At 41.1% G+C, this 24,350-nt stretch overlaps 2 protein-coding genes across 3 annotated transcripts in view; one reads left to right on the forward strand and one right to left on the reverse strand.

Annotated features, from left to right (window-relative positions):
- IMMP2L (inner mitochondrial membrane peptidase subunit 2) overlaps nucleotides 1-24,350 on the forward strand; it is a 2,004,242-nt gene that overhangs the window by 708,191 nt on the left and 1,271,701 nt on the right. The gene's annotated exons all lie outside the window — the stretch shown is intronic.
- LRRN3 (leucine rich repeat neuronal 3) overlaps nucleotides 1-24,350 on the reverse strand; it is an 87,262-nt gene that overhangs the window by 3,454 nt on the left and 59,458 nt on the right. The gene's annotated exons all lie outside the window — the stretch shown is intronic.

Genomic DNA, 24,350 nt, shown 5'->3' on the forward strand with positions numbered 1-24,350 from the left:
TACTTTCCAATACATCCAATATCCAGGTTGAACATTTTAGCCATTTTTTTTGTACCAGGGCACAAGCATATGGGGCTCACCCACTCAGGACTATGCATTAGCCACAACAGTGAAAACATTCTGCACATGGTTAGCCATTGATTTAAACCACCAGCTCTTTCCTAGTAATAACAACGGATCACTTCTGTAGGGAAATCAGGTTTTCCAGACAGTCGCTACAAGTCTTTGTACCCTGTATATAATGGTATGAGCCTTGGATGAAATATGTCAGCAGGCTTTCAGATGTAATCCAAGAGCAGCACTATCCTCTGCGTAACCCCGCCCCACCATTGATTAGCAGCTCTGTCACTGTACAGTGTTCAGTGGTTTGGGCGGGGTTATATAGGGCTCATTATTTACAGTACTGCTTGATCTACAGTAGAGGAAACAGTGAATATCAACATAGGGGCCTCAGCCCCTATGTCATGCTGCTCTCAGATTACAAAGCAAACACCTGCTGACAGATTCCCTTTAAAATATCTCTTCAAATATATGAATGTTGTACATTGTCATAAAGCGTAACCATCGTTATAATTTTATTTCATAAATCAATAGTACATATGAAAATTCGTAACTTGTAATCCATCAAACAAGAAAAATTTGTTTCTTTCACTCTCAATTCATGGGTAAAATCTGTATTCAGTGTAGACGAATGTTCCCATTTAATGAGATAGGAGATGGCAATTGGTGATTTTAAACTTCTATGGAGATGGGAGGGGGAGGAGAAGGTGCTGGAGGGGGACAAAGACATTCTACTGAAAGGTCTACTGAAATGGCCATCACAGTTCTCCATTTGTATTTCTCCTATGTCAGTAATAGGAAAATCTATATTCACTGAAGACAGATTTTACCTGTCTAAGGGATAATGTTTCTCCTTGTGGAGAGTGACATGTCAAGCCTAGCATGCCAGAATGAGGAGACTTAAAAGCCATGCATGCTCCTCTGGGAAATTAAATATGCAAATTGTCTCGTCAGAGAGGAAGAGGACTTGAACTCTAGCAAACCTATTGGAAGCAGCAATGATAAAAGTCACTTTCTACCTTTCAGGGAACCTTGCAATACGACTTAGGATAAAAGCCAAGCCAGAATCTTAATTTGCCAGCACTGAGGCTTGCTCTTTTTTTTTTTTGCAATCTTTCAAGTGATTTCTTTGTTGCGCAAGGTTTTGTCTCCTAATTTGTGGAGAATCCTGTATGGATTAAAGCCTTGACTTGTGAAGAAAATCAAACTGTATTCGTACCTTTTCCTAATATTTTTCCTAACAGTGTGTTGCTCTGTTTAATCCATGATTAATGGCAGCCTAAACAAGTCCATTAAAAATAAATGATTACCTTGCACAGTATTTACAGATTTAGCAAGAATTACAGCATGAGTTTGTGTGGCATGCTGGTACAGTTTGGAGACTATTTAATTGCTTTACCCATATTTTGTGTACTTTAGTTGCAAAATAGGTTTGGAGGTATTAATCTCAATTCGTGTCTCACCTTTCTATTTCTTCTGTTTGATGCACAGCTAAGCTACTTTTATACTTATAAAGTGTAACCGTCGTTTTAATTTTTATTTCATAAATCAGACCTAGAAAAGCATTTAGATATTGTAGCAGAACCTCCCTCTCAAGATACAGATGCAATCAGTTGTCATATATTATATGGTCAGTCATTTATTTAGGCTGGAACTAGGTGGCAACTTGTGTTCGTGCAACATAACACTGTAACTTCAACCAGGAAATTACTGCAGTGTCAATGTGTTAGTCCACAAAAACCTAATCCAATTGTTCTTTTCCCAACCAAATTCTCCATCACTATTGCTGTGACTGCCACCAGGTCAAAAGTGGGCATTTTTTGCTATTACTCTGATCCCACTACCCTACCTCCCCAACTCCAAGCCAAGTATTCTATTCTTTTTTTTATGTCCTCCATAAAGTTCCAAAGATGTGGCCCTTTTTATTTAGCACTGATATTTACGGTGGGGGTGTTGCTCACAGGTTACTTATACAGAATACTATAGAGACACACCCCAATGAATCCTGTAAGACTCACCCCCTTGGTAAAAACCATAATAAGTTGCACTAAATGAAAGTGCCCATATCTCTGGAACCATATGATAGTTTTACAAAAACAACAACTAAACATTCAAGTGAACAGTGGGAATAAAATATGAGCAAAAACTGGCCACTTTTGACCTGTTGACAGCTACTTTTTAAAGCAAACCTGTCAGCAGGATTTTGCTAAGTAAACCATAGGCGCATTGTCATGTTGCTATTGTTACACTGATTAAAATGATACCTGGGGTGAAGATATCCATCTTGTGGTTCTTGTGTAATCAGTGTTGCCCTGAAGCACAAACAGTCTGTCTCTCGCTCTGTCTCTATGATGACGAACATGTTAGTGCTTTGGGGTGGCCTGTGGGCAGGTCTTTCCTTGGTTTATCTGGCTTAGAGCAGGAAGATAAGACTCCGCCCACAGTCCTGCCCTGAAGCATTAGCATTTCATTAACTGAAAAATTCTAATACTTATTACACAAGAACCACAAGACGGATTTCTTCACCTCAGATATCATTTTAGTCAGTGTAACAGGGACGACATTACAATGCCTGTAGTTTACTTAGCAAAATCCTGCTGACAGGTTCACTTTAAACAGTTTAAAGTGCCTAAAACGAGATCCAACCTAATTGGTTCATCAGAAAAAGGGCTGCCTTGAATATGGCAGGTTAATATTGATGTAATCTTGAATATAGTTTATATCAAATGTACATAATCAAACATTGCATATAAAGTTGTCACTCTCTTGATTTTGCATATAGTATTTGGTGATATATTGATGAGTTATTTTTGATTCTCAATCAAGGGCCATATGTCTAGACATATACTAGCAAGTCTCTGACTGTGTGACCAGGAACATTTGGGTGACTTTTTTTGCTGGTGCCTGTTACCTAATTATGTTTTAACCCCTTGGTGCTCTGTCAGTATATATGTGTAAGAAGGAGCATACACTAAAGATGACCTTGCTCCATACTGGACAGGTGGTGGCTATGTTATACAGACAACAGCTGCCTCTAAAAGAAGTGACTGGAGATAGATCTGATTGCTGATATTTAAACACTTAGGCTACTTTCACACATCAGGTTTTTTGCATCAGGCACTATCCGGCAAATTTTTTAAAAAAACGGATCCATTTTTTTTGCCCGTCAGATCCGTTTTTTTCTCATAGAGTTGTATTAGCCCTGGATTGCGCTTGATGTCCCAACGTTTCATCCGTTTTTTGCCGAATACGTAAAAAATTAGTTTTCCGGCGGACAGAGAAGACGTCCAGAGCAACGTTTTTTCTGTCCAGCGGAAAACCGCACAACGACTGATCTGGCCAAAAATGTATGAAACGCAGGTATAAATGGCTGAATCTGGTGACCGGATCCAGTTTTTAACAGAAATCATGCATATAAGCTTAACTCTTCCCCATTTCCCAATTAAAAAACAATAATAATTTAGCATCACCATGCCCGTAAAAGTCTATATTATTAAAATATAAAATTAAGTAATCCATACAACAGTTGTGTCACAGTGACGCTAGGTAGCGACTTTACTGACACTCAGATTTGTGGTGGCCCACCACCATGTAGCCCTCACCCTAAGGGAAGAGTTATCAATAAATGATAAAAGCCATATAAAAATGTTATCCTTGGTTTAATAATCCTGATAAATTAGTGATCTATCGTTCATATTTTAATATCTGCTATCCGCTTGGATATAGCAGTAATACATTCCTTTTCCTATCCCTTAAATTATCTTTCTCCTCACAAATCTAGAGGTCTTGAAATTGAACAGAAATGCTCATGTGTATTCTGCACTGTATATTATACAGAAGTGGACAGTGTTTTTGTGCAGTTTTCTACATTTGAGCAGTGACATTTGGAGCACATATAGGGAGAGTCACACCGAGCTGACATTTGCTGAGCCCGTTCAGGCTATGTATTAATAGCAGCTTTGCATTTATTTTGCTCTCAGCAGTATTTACCAAGTTATTAGATATGTAGCTAGCTAAGTCACACTCCAGAAAACGATTGTGATTTTCATTCCCATGCGTTTTGGCAGTGATGTATGTGTTCCAAAGTTAGATACAGTTGGCTACTTATGATAGAGAGAGATAAGGTGCAGATATGTCATACATCATCCATAGGTCATTTAACCTCTGCTAGCACAGTAATAAGGATATGGCTGAACAAGTAGAACAAGGTTTCCTGACCTCAACGACCTGAAGGGCTGGAGAGGAAAATATGAAATTTTTACTTATTTACAGGAAGGTTGCCTCTGCATCCTGAAGCATTTGAGTTATGGCAAGATGGACTTAACAGAGCTTGTAGAGTATGCCCCATGATCTCTTCTCTTCTGTCTCTTTGGTGGTTGTATTTCACAAAAAGTCTTCTATGCCTGAATGTGAATTTCTTTTTAAAAACTCGCTGTGAGACAGTGACCCCTGTTACAGCTAGGGTGCGCTGTTTATGCTCCTCAGAATGTGCATGGAGGTGTAGTGAGGCCATGAGGGGGTATTGCAGTTGCAGGTGTAGCTGTGATTGCAATAGTGAAGCAGTGACCAATGTCACAGGTAGGGGTCGCTATGTGTTGTCTGTGCATGGAGATGTTTGAAGTCCATAGGTGTGCATGGCAGTCATAGGCATAGCGGTGACTGCAAAGCAGGTTAAATGTAATGATAAAAAAGGTTAGTCTTGGACATACTGTTTGTCCAAGACAGATTTAGGGATAACCTGCTCTGGCTTTTGTGTTATGAAACTGATTGCAGTATGTTAATGGTACAGTCCGTTTCATTTCCAGTCTGGGTTTTCCATGTGGCAGGAAGCCACAGGTTTGTTTGTTAAAAACCCTGCAGTAAAGGTTATGGGTGGGTCAGAGTCTGGCTGGTGTTTGGAGGAGGACAGAGCAAGAGGCTCTGCCGAGCTTTGTCGGTGTGCGGTGACACAGGACACAGATGAGCCAAGCAGCCAGGGGAGCTGAGACGCCTGGCATCCACAGCTAACACAGTGCTGCCGCCACCCACGGGAACTGGTCAGGGGAGGACCAGCGTGTTTAGTGGCTGCAAACCAATGGAGTTGTGAGTAAAAGCTGTATGAGTAAAGAGACTGTGATACAGCGGTGTAGGACACCCACGGGAACTAGTCAGAGGAAGACTGGCGTGTGTAGTGTCTGCAACATATAAAAGCTGTGTGAGTAAAGAGACTGTGATACAGCGGTGCAGGACACCCATTGGAACTAGTCAGAGGAGGACTGGCGTATGTAGTGTCTGCAACATATGAAGCTGTGTGTGTAAGAATTTGGTCACAACCTGCAGTCGCCCCACGGAAACTGGGCAAAGAGAAGTCTGGTGTGTGTAAGGACTGTGACTTGGAAGATGCCATGTATTATGTAGTGCAATGTTTATGTGAACTAAACATGAATTCTATGCACTTGTGAGGAGTGGACTGTGTGAAGTAAGGCTATGTGCCCACGTGGCAGAAAACGCAGGTGCAGATTTGATGTGTTTTTCTTGCTGATTTTGTGTGTTTTTGTTGCGGATTTGCTGCGGATTTTGTGCAGATTTCATGCATTTTTTTACCCCTGCGGATTTCTATAATTGAAGGGTGCAGAAACGCTGCAGATCCCCACAAAAGAAGTGACATGCTCCTTCTTTCAATCCGCAGCATTTTCCATGTGGAATTTTTCGCACCATTAGCACAGCATGTTTTTTTCCTATTGATTTACATTGTACTGTAAATCACTTTTTGCGGATCTGCAGCTTTTCTGTGTGGAAAAAAACGCTGCGGATCTGCAGTACATCCGCATTGTGTGCACATACCCTAACACATTAAAGGAACTTTTTATGTTAGAACTTTGTGGGTCACTGCCTCTTCACTGCGTACGGTGCTACCAGTGCACTACAACACATATTGCAGATTAACGATTAACATCTTGTTGGCTTAATTTTTAAACATCACATGTAATTTTGTGTAGTGAAAAACATTTTATTTATTTTTTTTTTTTTCTTCAAATTAGGTGTTTTTTTCAAACTCCGCAGAATTTCAGAGTTAGGCTATGTGCACAAGTTCAGGATTGTTCGCTTTTTTTGCAGTTTTTCGCTATAAAAATGTGATAAACCGTGAAAAAAACGCATACATTAAGAATCCTATTATTAGGATGCAATCTGCAATTTTTGTGCACATGTTGCGTTTTTTTTCTGTGGTGGAATCGCATTTCGGAAAAAAATGCAGCATATTCATTCTTTGTGCGGAACCGCGGGGATTCCGCACACATAGGAATGCATTGATCCGCTTACTTTCCGCATGTGGCTAAGTAAGTGGATCATGTGCGGTTGGTACCCAGGGTGGAAGAGAGGAGACTCTCCTCCAGGCCCTGCGAACCATATAATTGTTAAAAAAAATTAAAAAAAAAAGAATTAAAATAAAAAATCATGATATTCTTACCCTCCGGTGTCCCCGACAGCCTTCCCACTCTTCGCGATGCTTCTGTTCCCAATAATGCACTGCGAAAATGACCTGTGATGACATACGGTCTCGCGAGACCCCTACATCATCTGGGGTCATTGCCGCAATGCATTATTGGGACCGGAGTATCGTGAAGAGCGGGAAGGCTGTTGGGGATGCCGGAAGATGAGAATATCACAATTTTTTAATATTTTTTTATTATTTTTAACATTCTATCTTTTTACTATTGATGTTGCATAGGCAGCATCAATAGTAAAAAGTTGGTCACACTTGTCAAACACTATGTTTGACAAGTGTGACCAACATGTCAATCAGTTTTCCAAGCGATGCTACAGATTGCTTGGAAAACGCTAGCATTCTGCAAGCTAATTACGCTTGCAAAACGCTAGTGTTTAGCGGGAATACGCATGCCAATTCCGCATGCGATATACCCGGGGCAGGAGTTGCGGAATTGCCGCGGAAATTTACGCGGAAATTCTGCAACGTGTGCACTTAGCCTAAACACGGATGTTTGGAATGCAGCAGTCGCTCTCTGTTTCATGCTGCATGTGATTCAGGCAACATGAATCAGCTGGCAGGTCCCCTTCCTGCCCTGTACTGGAAACAGCCAGATCTAATCTATTGCATGGGTACCATAGGACAGTCTTTAGCAAGAGATTATTACAACTTTATTTTTCACTTAAAAATGAAAAAATAATAGCCGCTACTTTGTGCATAGATAGATTATATGACAATATGTTGTAAACTAATACAGTATCACTCTGTACCCTGCAACTCCCACACACTTCCCCTGGAGATGAATAATGCTGTACTGCCATTATTTAAAAAAAATCTATTAAATCTTTTCTCTCATATTTAACCAAGGATAATGACTCCCTAGTAAATCATGATGGGACTGCTATTAACTCCTTTACAGTGAAGTTATCTATCTACGCTGACAATGCTGTCTTCTAATCTTAAATTGTTCCCTATTGCAAGCTTGTGTCAGCATCCTTTCTTTTGTCTTGAATGAGGATTAAATGTAATTTTCAGACTATGGGAAGCACATTTTAGCCAGTACAAATCTTGCTAAACTTTCCCGTGCTTCCTACACATTACAGTCTGGGGAAACCTGCAATGCCAGAATTCCCTGTTCAATTCCTTAAAAAAAAATAGCAGTTATAAGGCACCTCTGCCTGTTCATTTTGATAAGCTTGCCCCCCATTATTGGGTATCCAGATCATCCGGGGGCTGCTGGCAGCCTCTGTTTCTCTTTTTGTCTTGCAAAAGTTTGCTGGCCCAGGCGCTGACCCATTCGCTCATCAGTAGTGGGTCGATAAAATCCAAAGTTTATTTCACAATTGTTCAAAACATTTTCATAAGTCAATATTCCACAAAAAGATGAGGCAAAAAGTCTATAAGACAAAGAAGTTATTACTCGTTTCTGACCTAGATTCGATTCAATAGGTCAATTTTCCCTGTAGGAGTCATCAGTCACTGCAAAAGTCTCTGACAGTGGAGAGGAGCAGAAAAGCTGGGTCAGGAACAAAAGAGGGGAATGATAAATACGCACAACAAACTTCATGTTTATACATAGAGTTGAATAAAGAGAAGATTTTCCTGGGTAGAAAGGCAAAATGAGCAATTGTAAGTGCACAGTGCTATATAATATGATGACTGCAATATAGTAAGAGGATAAAAACTTTGATTTGAGTGCTTCTTTTACATAGTAGATCTGTCCTCTACATTAAATCAGTTTCTTTCCTCCTGGAATTGAACTGAGAAATTAACTCAGGTGTGAACACAGTCTTGCAAATGTAAACAATTTAATTATATTACTGGTAATGTGCTGTATAATGTTGGGGCAGTGCCAAGGTCATCGTGCAGTGGTTATAGTTAGCACATTATAATGTCTGTCGTATTGCATAGTAACATATGCAAAACTATTGCAATATGGTAGCTGGGGGGTATCATAATGCACAAACATTGTAGTCCCATGCACCTAATTGACAGCGCAGCTACATTTTTTATACCCTAGGACTTTTGTCATCCTGGCTTATTTACCATAGAAGAATTGTCACAAAAATTCTACACTCCTTGATTATTGCCTGTCACTTTCACCTCTACAATTTGCTGCTGTTTATGGGTGACCTTTCATATTTGAGCATTATCCAAATTGCTTTCAATGCACCATTGCCCATAATACTGTCACCATATTTTAATTATTGTACAGGACAAGACGGCATAATATTAGCTAATGTAACCTGATGTATTTTAGTGACGGAAATACATTTCTATTCTATTACTGCACTGATAATTGTTGCCTACAGCTAAACATTATGGATAATGAGCACAGTAATATGATAATGTAGCCATAGTAAGCTACCACTGTATTGAGCAGCTCGGGGTCGTTTGGTCCACAGGACATAAATTATGTTTTGGCTGAATAAATGCTGAAAGATGTACATCCGTTTCGTTAAAACAGATAGCATCTTAAGCCAATCAGTTTTACTAATTAATATCCTTAAGGCATATGAGTTTTGTCCATAGTCCCAAAGAGTGAGCCATCCGGCAAAGTAAGTGCTTGAAATAAAACTTTATTAGAATGTGTTAGCGGTTAATGTTCTCATCAAATATGTTGTGGATATAGTCTCCCTGGAATCAGCACTGATATTTAATACCCTGCATATAGACTGTATGTGTTACCACTTGTCTTTTTTTTTTAATGCGTGCGTGCCTCATAAATTTCTGAATCATTTGTTCTGATAATCTACATGATGTCAATCCTCGTTTTTTCCTCCTGGAAGAGAATGAATAAATTGAAAAGTGATCAGTACCCCTGTTTTGGTATAAGGTGTGTATCCTTATACCATTCTGTCATACTATACCAGGAGGGCCAGTATAATAATGTGCTACTGCAGAATACATTATGAAAGAGAACTTAAAGGGGTTTTCTTGCTAGATTTTTGACATTATCAGCGGATAGCTGTCCTGCTGAAAGAAAAAAAAAAAAAAAGAAAAAAAAGAAATCATGCTTATCATCATAATATGTCCCCGCTCCTGCACTGCCACTCGAAGGTTTCCACTAGAATGGACATGACCATGTCTCCACCACCAGTCTTCTCATCCTATAGTCAAACATTGTCTTCAGCGGTCAGGTCACTGGTGGTTGTGGTCATGGTTTCTGGTCCAGCAGAGAGCAATAAGCAGATAACAATGGAAGTATACCTTCTTTTTTTCTTTCGGCTAAATAGCTTCCATCTGATCTCTCTAAAAATATAGCTCAAAAGTTAGGGGCATATCTTTGGGTGCAATGTGTTGCAATCACACCTATCGGGGACTCAAAGGTTCCTTTGGCCCATATGAGAAGATCATGATAGTTGGGGGCAGGGCCGGACTGGCAATTTTGGCAAATGCCAGAAGGGCCTGTCTGGTCATAGGCTGCCTTGCCTGCTAGGTTGTTAGCAGAATCTGTGTTCTCAAGACACCCATACTGTTAAGAGTAGTGATGGAGCACAAAGTCGCTGACTCAGTCACTTACCCCAGCAGGCCACGGAAATCATTAGAAATATTGGTCTTATAGTAAATCTTGCTTTCCTCCATCCAGGGTAATATTAGTAATATATTTCCATCTGGTACTTGGGGACGGGGACAGCATGGGCCTGTATTATTTCAAATGCCAGGGCTGAATTTCAGCCCCAGTCCGTACCTGGTTGGGGGCCCTGTTGGTGATTTTGCACTGGGGCCTACCAAGTTTGAGTTACCCCACTGGGGAGACCCATATAGGGTATCAAATATTCTATGAACTGTGTTTATGAAGGTGGTTATTGACCTGTATTTTCTCTAGTGTTTTTCCAAGAAATAATAATCTTAATAAAATGAAACAGATTATCATATTTATTAGCTTTCCTCTCATAGTCATGGGATTTCTGAGCTGCCTTCAAGGAAGAAGTCTCCTCTACAACTATCTATAAACGCTAACGTTCAGTTACCTGATTTTTCATTTTGCATACAAGCAGCATGTTGACGACTGCCAGCACAAAAATAGGTTAATTGACTTCTAATGAAATTGCCTTTGGTGCGTGCATGTGTAAGCTCCACTGGGGGCAGGGAGTGATGTGAATAAATAATATACAAATTCTCCAATAGGTTGATTCTTGATTATTTAGTTGGCATACATAAATGAAGGGTACCAGTTAGTCCCCTTTAACATGAGCACTTTATTTTTTATTATTATGTGTATATTTTCTATCTATAGGGGCTCGTTCGAATGATCAAAAAAAAAACATGATCTTGTGTATAGGGGAGACAACATATCAAAAATGTAAAAAAAAGTAAGAATCAGACACCATAAAAATCATAATTTTTCAATAGGGTTGTTCAGATGACCGCTTTTTCACCCAGACCAAGTGTTCTTGCACTATTTTCTTTCAGTTATCAGATGAGTCACCAATACAAGTCTATGGGTGCACAAATTAAAAATCGGATCCCATTAATCAGTGTTACCATAGGAAACTGTATTTGATTATGTACATTATAAAATGTTGGCGTATACTGTAAATATGCATGTCACATGAACACAGAACAGAGGTACATGGAAGGCACACATGTCACATGGATGGTACAGATCAAAATAGTCTGAGTTTTCTGGATACAATTATTTTTCATACACTTTTCTGACCTCAGCCTAAAATTTATTGTTGATGTACATACAATAGGTTTGTTTTAGTTTTTTTATGTAGCATGTCCACTTTTATTCATTTTCCAGATGGAAAACTTGGTTTCAAGTCAATGAAAAGTATTTCAATTCCTAACAGGGTTGCCGAAGCTTGGGGTTCAAGTGTGCAGTCAGGATTCTCCGGTGTGTGTCCTAGGAGCATACGGTGATATTACTGCAAGTATGCAATATGTATACTTCCGGCCACATTCCAACTAGATGTGTCCAGCATTCCTCATCCCACTTGTATTGAGTGAGGCTGCACGTCTAGTTGGCACGTGACTGCATGTATGCACACAGCGTCAGACTGGAGCACCTTGGGCCCACCAGAGAAAATCATTCTTGGGGCCCACTATGTAGCTACATAGAAATAGATACAAGACCACCAATTGTGCGGTAAAAAGCGCTAATATCAGGGTATAATATAAGGTAGTACACATCTTAATTATGTAGCAAGGGTTGGGGTAGCCCCCTCTCAGAATACAATTTAGCCCCCTCATAAAATATAACGCAGTCCCCTCTCATAGAATATAATGCACCACCCCACAAAATATAATGCAACCCCCTCAGGTATAACGTAGTCCCCACCACAGACTATAATGTAGCACCCTCATAGGGTATAATGCAGACCCCTCATATAGTATAATGCAGCCACCACAGAATATAATGTAGCCCCCTCATATAGTATAATGCAGCCACCACAGAATATAATGTAGTCAACTGTGAGAATGCAGCCCCACCACAGAATATAATGCAGCCCCCATAGAGTATACTGTAGCCTCCTCACATAATATGATGTAGCCCCCCATAATATAATGCAGTCCCCTGAGAATAATGCAGTCCCCCCACAGAATATAATGTAGCCCCCTCATAAAGTATAATGCAGCCCCTCTCCACCCCCATCATTGTCCTCATCACCACCTCCATCATTGCCTTCTGCCCCACCACCCCAATCATTCTCCCCCACCACCTCCATCACTGCCCATTCCACCACCTGCAACATTGCTTCCTCCCCCACCATCATTGTCCAATTCATCACCTCCATCATTGCCTCCCCCACCACCATCATTGCCCATCACCTCCATCATTGCCTCCCCCACCACCATCATTGCCCATCACCTCCATCATTGCCTCCCACCACCATTTCCCATTCCATCACCTCCATCATTGCCTCCCACCACCACCATCATTGCCCATCACCTCCATCATTGCCTATCACCTCCATCATTGCCTCCCATACCATCATTACCTATCACCTCCATCATTGCCTCCCCACCATGATTGCCTCCCCTCACCCTCATTGCCCATCACCTCCATCATTCCCTCCCTCATCATGATTGCCCATCGCCTCCATCATTGTCTCCCACACCATCATTGCCCATCACTTCCATCATTGCCTCCCCTCACCTCCATCATTGCCTCCCCACCACCACCATCATTGCCCATCACCCCCATCATTGTCTTCCCTCCCACCATCATTGCCCATCACCTCTATCATTGTCTCCCCCACCACCATCATTGCCCATCACCTCCATCATTGTCTCCCCCACCAATATAATTGTCCTTCACCACACACACAGCTCACCACAGCAGCAGCTCAACACACACACACACACACACTCTGACACTCACACACTCTCACACACACTCACACACACACACTCACATACTCTCTCACACACACACATGCAGGCACGCAGCACAGCTCACCTCCCCGCAGCAGCAGCTCATTCCAGCAGCCTCTTCCTCGCTGGATTCCTGGAAGCTTTCTGACTGAGACAGCAGCATGCTGGATGATGACGTCATCCAGCTGGGCTGTCTCAGACAGGAAGCAGGATGCCGGGAAATTAGCTGCTCTGTGAGTCTGTGTGTCTGCGTGTGTGTATGTGTGCGGTGCTGTGTGTGTGTGTGTGTGTGTGTGTGTGCGGTGCTTTGTGAGAGTGTGTGTGGGGTGCGGCTTTACATGCGGGCAGTGTTAGCTGCACCCTGCGGCTAACGCTGCCCGCTATTAAAGAGAAATGGTATTCACCCCTCTCCACGCCCATAGGGGTGTGGGGAAGCGTGAATATTCATTTGGCTTTAGCAGCGGGGACAGGATCCTGTCTCCAGCTGCTGCTACTGGCACAGGGGGGCCCCCTTGACTCTGGGGCCCTATAGCCACTGGCAAGGGGCCCCTGGAGCAGTGGGGGCCCTAGGCAGCTGCTGGCCAGTATGCCAGCAGGTGTCAGTGCCTGGGCCCACCGGAGAATCATCCGGTTCTCCGGTGGGCCAGTCCGAGCCTGTATGCACAGCTCACACTTGCAGTCACGTGCCTGCCCGCTTCTTGAACTGGCATCAGCACCAGAGTACACAGACAGTGCACAGTGTATGGATTCACAAGTCTGCAGTTACGTAGACTGATTACAGACTTGAACCCCAAGCCTGGCCAACCCTTTTAAATTATCTGCATTGCATCAGTATGTTATCAGTATTATATATTTCAATTTCTTGCCTAGAAGCCTGCCTATAAATAACACTGCTGATATACAGACGCAATATGATCAGCTCCACACATGTGGATCTGCCGTAAATGTATTCTGTTGTAGTCCGATGGCATTTCTAGCAAAAAAAAGTAGATAACAGTGTGTTTTTTATCTCTATTGTACTAGATGTAATAAGAAAACTTGAAGGGGTCTTACATGTCTTTGTTAGTTCTGTAATCTTTTGTTCATGGTAATAAGCAGTTGTGGTCATGAAGCTTGATCTAAATGGTTTAGGGTCCACCTAATCTACAGGGGGTGATCCCTTGTCATGTGAACAGTTCCATATCTAGTTAAATATATCTTTACAAGGGAAATGCTGAGCATTGTTTGTGTATATGTCCTGAAAGTCCTTAGTACATCAAAGATGTCTTTGTTTGTCCTCCACACAGAACTTTTGCCTGCACACAGTTATCCTATTAAAATGCATCTAAATTCTTGTATGATGCATACTAATTAATAATTTTTATTCTAAATGGAAAGGAAAAGTTGAAGTCATAGTGACCCTTTGAGGACTAATTATCCCTGTTCCACAGAATGCCTGGTTTGCCTTAATTATGTTTGTATCAGTGGTTGTCATTAATGGCTCATGCACTGGTTCACTAGGGGGTGTCACTAATGCTTGAAATGGAAGACATTCAGTGCATGAATAAGCTGTGCATTGTTTCTCGTCACTGGAGCAACAGCTAAGAGCCATGTCACACTGGCAAAATGCAGAAAAGAGAGCATCAGTGCTTGGCAATCTTTCTCATTCCACTTCAGTAGAAAGCCAGTCATGAAAATAAAGTTGCAGCAGTAGCCCTGCAACAAGCCGTGCTGGCAATAAGGGAACAAAGCACTTTACGAGGTGGCAAGTATTATACGGCACAGCTGTTCTCAATAAGGTATCTCATGGACCCGCACAAGGTTCGCCATTGTGACTGTTTCGTGCTGATGGTCATTGTAAGGTGTATGAGGGAGACAAAATACAATAGCATTAGGAGAAAATACGGTACATGACAAATAGTGAATACTTTGCTGAAATATAGCACTGGCCCCCTCTAATGCCCTTGCTAGAATTGTGTCTTTAATAGCAACTCTTATGTCATTAGTGCACCAGCTAATTTCTTCTATATATATGTACACATCTCAAAGGCTAAGCTGAATCTCCCCCAGCCATAGATAATACATAAGCCTAGACCTACACAGCGATGTGTCATGCTATTGTGAATGTAGAGGTGGCCACCTATGTATTATTATTATTATTTATTTATATAGCAGCATTAATTCCATGGTGCTGTACATGAGAAAGGGGTTACATACAGAGTTATAGATATCACTTACAGTACACAGGTTTACAATGACAGACTGGTGCAGAGGGGAGAGGACCCTGTCCTTCCAGACTTACATTCTACGTAGAGTTCTCTGTTCGCTTTTATCCATGTTCACATCCCAGATGAGTGCGGCTTTGCCTCACTTGAATACATTGTGGTGCAGCACAAGACACAGCCCATTTTCAGGCCACGGTCAGCATTTGGTCAGTATTTCACCTCAGTATTTGTAATCCAAAACCAGGAGTGGGTGATAAATGCAGAAGTGGTGCCGTGTTTCTATTATACTTTTCCTCTGATTGTTCCACTCCTGGTTTTGGCTTACAGATGCTGAGGTAAAAATCTCACCAAATACTCAACGTGTGCATGTGGCCTAAATGAGCATTTCTGCTTTGGGTACTGCACTAAAGCAGCTATTGATCCCCAGCATGTGACACTGCCCCTCTGTTCTGTTGGATCTGCCAGGAGTTCATTATTTGATGAACCTTTATACGGATAATCAACTAAATGTCCTGGAACACTGCTTTAATGAATAGTGTATCTGAAAGTAATCTATCTGGTCTTATGAGGAGACATTCAAATTTATCCAAATGTATTCATGGAATAAAGTATCCAAATCTATCCAAATCCACAATGAAAAGTTATAGCTATCCAACATGTGCTGCTGCCCCATTGTTCTGTCGGCTATCACAGGGATTGGAAAACATCATGTGTTGATTTTCTAAAGATAGATGATCAGCTAATAATTTTGAAAAACATCTTAAAATTATCTTCCACCCTGAGACTGAAAAAGTGACTATATCTCACATGTATAGTCACTTTTCCACCCACCTACCCTCTGTTTGCCTTCTCTGCCCAGATCAGTGCTCCTCCTGCATCCAAGATAGCCATTGCAGTGTCATGTGCAGTGCAGCGCTCCTTTCCTGTGCTGTGTGATAGGAAAAGCAATGAATGCTTGGGACAGACTTACCTATGGGATAGGCTCCCTAAGCATCTGCAGGGGGAAGGCAACACCAATCTACCAATCTGAGCAGAAGAGTCTGCAGGAGGCACCAGGCAGGGTGACTTTATATAAGAAATGTATAGTCACTTATTAGTCTGAGGGTAGAAGATCACTATAAATGAGTATCTGAAAGTGTTGGGTACAACATGTTAGTAATCTAGCTGGACTTTACATGAGACTTTAAAAGTATGTTGACATAGTTTTTGAGAAGGATTCTGAAGCATTTCCACTTGAGAATCAAAGCAAACACAGCTTTGAATACTCTTCCTATTTGATTAAATTGAAAATCCATTTTACTGTTCATATCATGAGGTTTGTTTTCCAACGAGGTTTTGAAAAACTTGCAGCAGAAATAAAAAAAAAGAGATATATGATATAATATCTTTTTAGGTGCTTTGATTGTGAAATCCACTACAAACTTGACCAAGTCAAAATGTTCCAAAACATTGTGAAAAAAAACCTTCAAATACCTCTTCAAAACTGCTTTTAAACCAATTCAAATTACCTACAAAAGCTAAAAAAGCATACTTTACGGATGTGGATTCCTCTTGAAAAACCCTTTGCATTTTTCTGCTTTCTAAAAATTCAGTGTGAACATACCTTTAAATGTATTTAGTTAAATGTATCTTCGTGATAATGGAAGACGTCTGTGAAGTATTTCAATTCTATCATATGTGTAATTTGTTGCAATTGTTATGAATTATTTGATGTATAATGTCTATTGGAAATGGCAGCCTTCAATAGTTGCCACTGCAAGGAACATCCAAATACTGCGTAGCACACAGTATTAGACAAGATGTCAGGCGTGGGAATTTCATGGCATCCACTAGTGTAAATAATGTTGTCTAAAAGCAGATAATGCCGCCCGAATCAATGTGTAACAAGGAACACTATTGTGTGCGGACTAGAGATTTTACCTTGAAAGCATTCCGTGTCTTCCTTCCTAGCTAAGTATTAGGTTAAGTGGTACACAGTTGATAAAGGACCGAAAAAGAAGTGATGTATAATGGTCTGGTGACTCAGAAGAAGGAAATAAAATGTCAGAAGTGCACAAAGATTGTGGGGCTGTGACTAATTCTTAGAAAGAAGAAATTGTTACAATATGCCAAAGGAAAAGAAAATCCAATGTTCATGGTCACCAATCTACTTCTTTACGCTTGTTAACCTGAAGGAGAATTTAGGATATTTTCCATGTTGCCATATAAATAAACATATCAATTCAAAAGTCAACCTCATTCAGCAGAAGTATTCTTGTAGAAAGAGAGCCATTTCTTGAAACGATAATTCGTCATATATCTCCCCGAGTCTGAATGTTGCCATTAGCATGTGCCACCATTAGCACGAGAAATTTAAGTCACGGACATTGACAAATAGAATGACCATACCTTAAGTTTTGTATATTACGCACTGTATAAGAGATATGCTGTGATTATAGTCTGATACTAATCAATAGGAAACATGTCGAGATGAGGCTGATTGCTAGCAGTAAGATGGTAACCCATGGGACATATGGCAAGCTTAGATTAATTCTGCGTCTGCACACTCGTTATTGGTGAATAGCCGTATACATGTATATTGCAGTCTTACACTGCTTTCCTTGGCTATTTTCATAGAATCACAACAAAATGCTGAGATTATATAGTTTATTAAAATTTGCAGACAAGCCTGTGATATGACCACATCCTTCATACAGCCGGATAAATAGCTAATACACCCCTATATGCATGGTCACACACCTGGAAATGAACATCATGCTGGTTTGTGACTCATTGCCACAGTATAATTAATAGGAGGCCAAGGATATTATAATTGCATTGTGAATTATACATTATCCTTACACACCGCGGTATGATTCCTCTAGAGACGTTCATGCGCTGAACATTGTGTGTAATATAGGGGGCTTCAGACTAAATGTTCATTATGTGTAAACCATTGCTGAGTCAACCATGGGAGGATAAAGGCCGTACTGCTTGACCATAACACACTGATACATCAAAGCTAAAATTAACATCTAAAGGGAATCTGCCACTAGGTTTTTTCCACCTAATCTGAGACAAGCATGATATACGGGTAGAGACCCTGATTCCGGCAATGTTTCACTTATTGGACTGTGTGCTTTCATTTTGATAAAATCACTGCTTTATCAGTAGGTGACTTCTGTCAGGTAGTTTTTAATATTCATGAGCTCTGTATAGCCCCACCCCAACCACTGATTGGCAACTTTCTGTGTGCACTGTGCATAGGCAGATACCTGCCAATCAGTGATGTGGGCGGGGTTATACAGAGCTCAGCAGTCAGAGACCTGGTAGAACTGCAGCAGATAAAACTGTGTTTTTATTAAAACTACAACACGCAGCCCAATAAGTGATACATTGCTGGAATTAGGAACTCTGTCTCTATATCAAACTGCTCTCAGATGGGGTAACAAAACCCTGGTGACAAATTCCCTTCAACTCTTTTGGGTTTGCAAAAAAAAGTCCCATGCTCACTGCCAGAAGATATAATCCACAGTATGTCCTTATTCACAAGTGCTTGGAGTCAGATGAAAACCTGTAGTAATCCAGCACTTGTAATAAGATATTTTCCTTTTTTCACAATTATTTGGAAAGTATAATCCGGGCACTCAAGCTTTTAGGCTCTTTATCATGGGATATTCATCTTTATGCACTGTGATAAATATCTTAAATGCAATGTACATGATTGCATTGGATTTTTTCATCATAAAAAATAAATAAAAATGAATTAGGACCTTTCGCAAAGTTGCTTCATTTTTCATTTTATATTTAGAGAATAAAAACAATGTATACATAAGGAGAATTTTTTTCTACCTTAGTAAATAAAGGGAAATTTCAAAGATGAAACTGTAGGCAGAAAAGATTCTTTTTGATATACGTTTGGCAAATGTATTCTGCATAGCACTGAGTAACTTTTAGTCATCTGCAATTATATAAGTATACAGCTACAAAAGTCCTGGGTATAGCTTGAGTGAAAAACCAACAGAACAAACAAATCCCCTTTAAAAATTAACCTTTAATGGATATAATTAAAAGTATTGATAAACTTTGATACCAACCCTTAAAAAAATGTCAGGGAATATAACAGGTATTGAGGAGGAGTACGGTACGCTAGACTGACCCTAATCGGTCCTTATAGTTCTCTCAGCCTACCTGACTGCTGAGGTTGGCACCCTACTAAGTTGTCATGGTGTCCCTGCTCAATGTCAGCAGTCCCTCATAATCCCTGTAATCCCCTAAATACACACACAGATATATAGGTATGACTGTATCTATCTAACTGGGATGGCAGCATTAACCACTTTCAGCTAACATAATGCTTAATCACAATAATCAAGTGATTTCTAATTAGGGGAGGACCGTGTTATCTGAGCATGCTCAGGTGTTATCCCAGTATCTTCGGCGTCCTCGGATAATATGTTCGAGTCCCCGCAGCTTCATGTTTTGCGGCTGTTAGACATCCTCAACACATGTGGGGATTACCTAACAAACAGGCAACTGTCTAACAGTCACCAATCATGCAGCCACCGGGACTCAAACGTAATATACGAGCACGCCCAAGATACTCGGAGAACATTTAACATTTATTTCATTATTATGTCACACCCTGAAGAATAGCTACATTTGGCTGACCTATATCTCTTATCTATGAACCTTGTATCCTAGATGTTTGCAGTATTATAACTAGGCTGTTTGTAAACTACCAAAACACACGTGAGTCATGAAATACATGAGCTATTCTTGGGTGTAGCTCAGATGAGTTGAGCACATACACTAGTGAGATCCATGGCTGTCTGTGGGACAATACCATTACCAAATCTCTTTATGTTCATAATGCAGAAACATACTTATTACATTTTTTATAATGTTGTAGTATACTATACATTTCTGTTTCTCCGCAATCATGTTCACAGTACATCCAGAGAGAATGTCGAAATAATGCTCTATTCATAAAGTGTTCAGGTATTAGATTTGGTATATACAGTTATATGAAAAAGTTTGGGCACCCCTATTAATCTTAAGCTTAATGTTTTATATAAATTGTTTTTTTTGCAACAGCTATTTCAGTTTCATATATCTAATAACTGTTGGACACAGTAATGTTTCTGCCTTGAAATGAGGTGTATTGTACTAACAGAAAATGTGCAATCTGCATTCAAACAAAATTTGACAGGTGCATAAGTATGGGCACCCTTATCATTTTCTTGTTTGAAGTACTCCTACCTACTTTTTACTGACTTACTAAAGCACTTTTTTTTGGTTTTGTAACCTCATTGAGCTTTGAACTTCATAGCCAGGTGTATGCAATTATGAGAAAAGCTACTTAAAGTGGCCACTTGCAAGTTGTTCTCCTGTTTGAATCTCCTCTGAAGAGTGGCATCATGGGCTCCTCAAAACAACTGTCAAATGATCTGAAAACAAAGATTATTCAACATAGTTGTTCAGGGGAAGGATACAAAAAGCTGTCTCAGAGATTTAACCTGTCAATTTCCACTGTGAGGAACATAGAAAGGAAATGGAAGAACACATGTACAGTTCTTGTTAAGGCCAGAAGTGGCAGGCCAAGAAAAACATCAGAAAGGCAGAGAAGAAGAATGGTGAGATCAGTCAAGGACAATCCTCAGACCACCTCCAGAGAGCTGCAGCATCAACTTGCTGCAGATGGTGTCACTGTGCATCGGTCAACTATACAACGCACTTTGTTTTTTTGCCGCCATGCATAACACCTTTTTGTATGACCAAACAACTCAATCTTGGTTTCATCTGTCCACAGGACCTTCTTCCAAAAATAAATTGGCTTCTCCAAATGTGCTTTTGCATACCTCAGCCGACTCTGTTTGTGGCATGCTTGCAGAAACGGCTTCTTTCGCATCACTCTCCCATACAGCTTCTCCTTGTGCAAAGTGCGTTGTATAGTTGACCGATGCACAGTGACACCATCTGCAGCAAGTTGATGCTGCAGCTCTCTGGAGGTGGTCTGAGGATTGTCCTTGACTGATCTCACCATTCTTCTTCTCTGCCTTTCTGATGTTTTTCTTGGCCTGCCACTTCTGGCCTTAACAAGAACTGTACCTGTGTTCTTCCATTTCCTTACTATGTTCCTCACAGTGGAAATTGACAGGTTAAATCTCTGAGACAGCTTTTTGTATCCTTTCCCTGAACAACTATGTTGAATAATCTTTGTTTTCAGATCATTTGACAATTGTTTTGAGGAGCCCATGATGTCACTCTTCAGAGGAGATTCAAACAGGAGAACAACTTACAAGTGGCCACTTTAAGTAGCTTTTCTCATGATTGCATACACCTGGCTATGAAGTTCAAAGCTCAATGAGGTTACAAAACCAAAAAAAGTGCTTTAGTAAGTCAGTAAAAAGTAGGTAGGAGTATTTAAAACAAGAAAATGATAAGGGTGCCCATACTTATGCACCTGTCAAATTTTGTTTGAATGCAGATTGCACATTTTCTGTTAGTACAATAAACCTCATTTCAAGGCAGAAACATTACTGTGTCCAACAGTTATTAGATATATGAAACTGAAATAGCTGTTGCAAAAAAACCAATTTTTATAAAACATTAAGCTTAAGATTAATAGGGGTGCCCAAACTTTTTCATATAACTGTGTATATATATATATATATATGTATATATATATATATATATATATATACACAATGTAACTGTACGTATCCCCCAAACTGAACAGCGCCATTGAGCCTATCCCCCAGACTAAACGGTGTAATTTAAACTATGCCCCAGGCCAAACAGTGCTGCTGAAATTATCCCCCAGACCAAATGTCTGAACAATGCCACTGGATCTGTGACCAAGACTGAACAGTACCACTTAGCCTATGTCCCAGACTGAGTAGTGCCACTGAGCCTATGTCCCAGACTGAACAGTGCCACTGAGCCTATGTCCCAGACTGAGCAGTGCCACTGAGCCTGTCACAGACTGAGTAGTGCCACTGAGCCTATGTCCCGGACTGAGTAGTGCCACTGAGCCTATGTCGCAGACTGAGTAGTGCCACTGAGCCTATGTCCCAGACTGAGCAGTGCAGGAGATGAACACTCTTGCAGGAGACTGCTACTTAATGAACCTACTTGCTGCTTCTTAGGTTATGTGCACACGTTGCGGATTTTGCTGCGAATCCGCAGCGTTTCTGCAGCTGCGGGTTCGAAGCAGTTTCCCTTGAGTTTACAGTTCAATGTAAACCTATGGGAAACCGAAAACGCTGTGCACATGCTGCGGAAAAAAACACGCGGGAACGCAGCGGTTTACAATCCGCAGCATGTCACTTCTTTGTGCGGAATCGCGGCGATTCTGCACACAAAGGAATGCATTGATCCGCTTACTTCCTGCATGGGGCTATGCTCACCATGCGGAAGTAAGCGGATCATGTGTGGATGGTGCCCGGGGTGGAGGAGAGGAGACTCTCCTCCAGGCCCTGGGAACCATATTTGTGTAAAAAAAAAAAAGAATTAAAATAAAAAATAATGATATACTCACCTTCTGATGGCCCCTGAAGTCCTCCCGCCTCTCAGTGCTGCACGCGGCCGTCCGGTCGCAGGGTTGCTATGTGAGCAGGACCTGCGATGACGTCGCGGTCACATGACCGTGATGTCACTAAGGTCCTTCTCGCATAGCATCTTTTGAACCAGACCGCCGCGTGCAGCGCTGAGGAGATCGGGACGTCGGTGGGTGAGTATAACCATTTTTTAATTATTTTTAACATTAGATCTTTTTACTATTGATGCTGCATATGCAGCATCAATAGTAAAACAAGTGCAGGAGTAAACCGGCGGTGGAAACCGCAAGACAAACCGCGATAAATCTGCAGGGATAACCGCAGCGGTTTTGCCCTTCAGGTTTATCAAATCCGCTGTGGGAGAACCCGCAGAGGACCCTTCCTACGTGTGCACATAGCCTTAGAAAAACACTGCAGATGCTTTTAATCAAACACTGCAAAGCAGGAATTTAACCCTGTCTTTCCCACCTACGCTACAACATATACAGTATTTTGTAGAGTATAAGACAAACCAAATCATAAGAAGCACTTTGGGGGTGGAAAATAAGAAAAACATTTTTTTTTTACCTAGGGGAAAATGGGAGCAGTGAAGCGGCATCAGAGGAGACAGGGTCGCTACTTCAGGTGGTCTTCTCTCGAGATTTCAATCCGCGCATGCTTCGCCATTTTCCCTAGGTCCACTGCAGGGAAATAATTGGGAAAGTGGACTCTGCTTACCGACACTGGCATCTTATGAGAGCCAGGGCCCACAACATCGCCTCACTCTTGGTGTTGCCAGCCTCACTTCATGAGACCGCTACGTCATCATCTCGCGAGACCGCAATGCACTCTTGGGACCGGAGCGCACGAGGAGCATCGGTAAATGCTTCGCCTGGATCCGGGGGCCAACGGAAGGTGAGTATATAACTATTTTTTTATTTTAATTCTTTTTTTAACAGGGATATGATGCCCACATTGCTATATACTACGTGGGCTGTGCAATATACTACGTGGGCTATGCAATATACTACATGGGCTGTGCAATATACTACGTGGGCTGTGCAATATACTACGTGGGCTGCACAATATACTACGTGGGCTGTGCTATATACTTCGTGGCTGTGCTATATACTATGTGGGCTGTGCTATATACTACGTGGCTGTGTTATATACTACTTGGGTTGTGCTATATACTGCATGGGCTGTGTTGTATACTATGTGGGCTGTTATATACTATGTGGCCTGTGTTATACACTATGTGGCCTGTGTTATACACTGTGTGGCCTGTGTTATACACTATGTGGACTGTGTTGTACACTATGTGGACTGTGTTATACACTACGTGGGCTGTGTTATACACTACGTGGGCTGTGATATATACTCCATGGGCTGTGCTATATACTCCGTGGGCTGTGCTATATACTACGTGGGCTGTGCTATATACTACGTGGCTGAGCTATGTACTATGTGGCTGTGCTATTTACTACGTGGGCTGTTATATACTACATGGCTGTGCTATATACTATGTGGCCGGCCGCGAACAATCAGCGACAGGCACAGTCTGGCCGCGAATTGGCGAGTAATTTGAACCACGCTTCGCTAATTGGTCGCGGCCGGCCGAATCCTGTGTATTCAATGTATTAATCGAAAATCTTTATAAATAAACTGCATACATATTCTAGAATACCCGATGTGTCAGAATCGGGCTACCATCTTGTATATATTTATATATATACCCCCCCTTAATAAGGTCACCTCTTGTGTTTAGTATTACTA

The sequence above is a fragment of the Ranitomeya variabilis genome, chromosome 5 (assembly GCF_051348905.1).
Source record: "Ranitomeya variabilis isolate aRanVar5 chromosome 5, aRanVar5.hap1, whole genome shotgun sequence".
Classification (NCBI taxonomy): Eukaryota; Metazoa; Chordata; class Amphibia; order Anura; family Dendrobatidae; genus Ranitomeya; species Ranitomeya variabilis.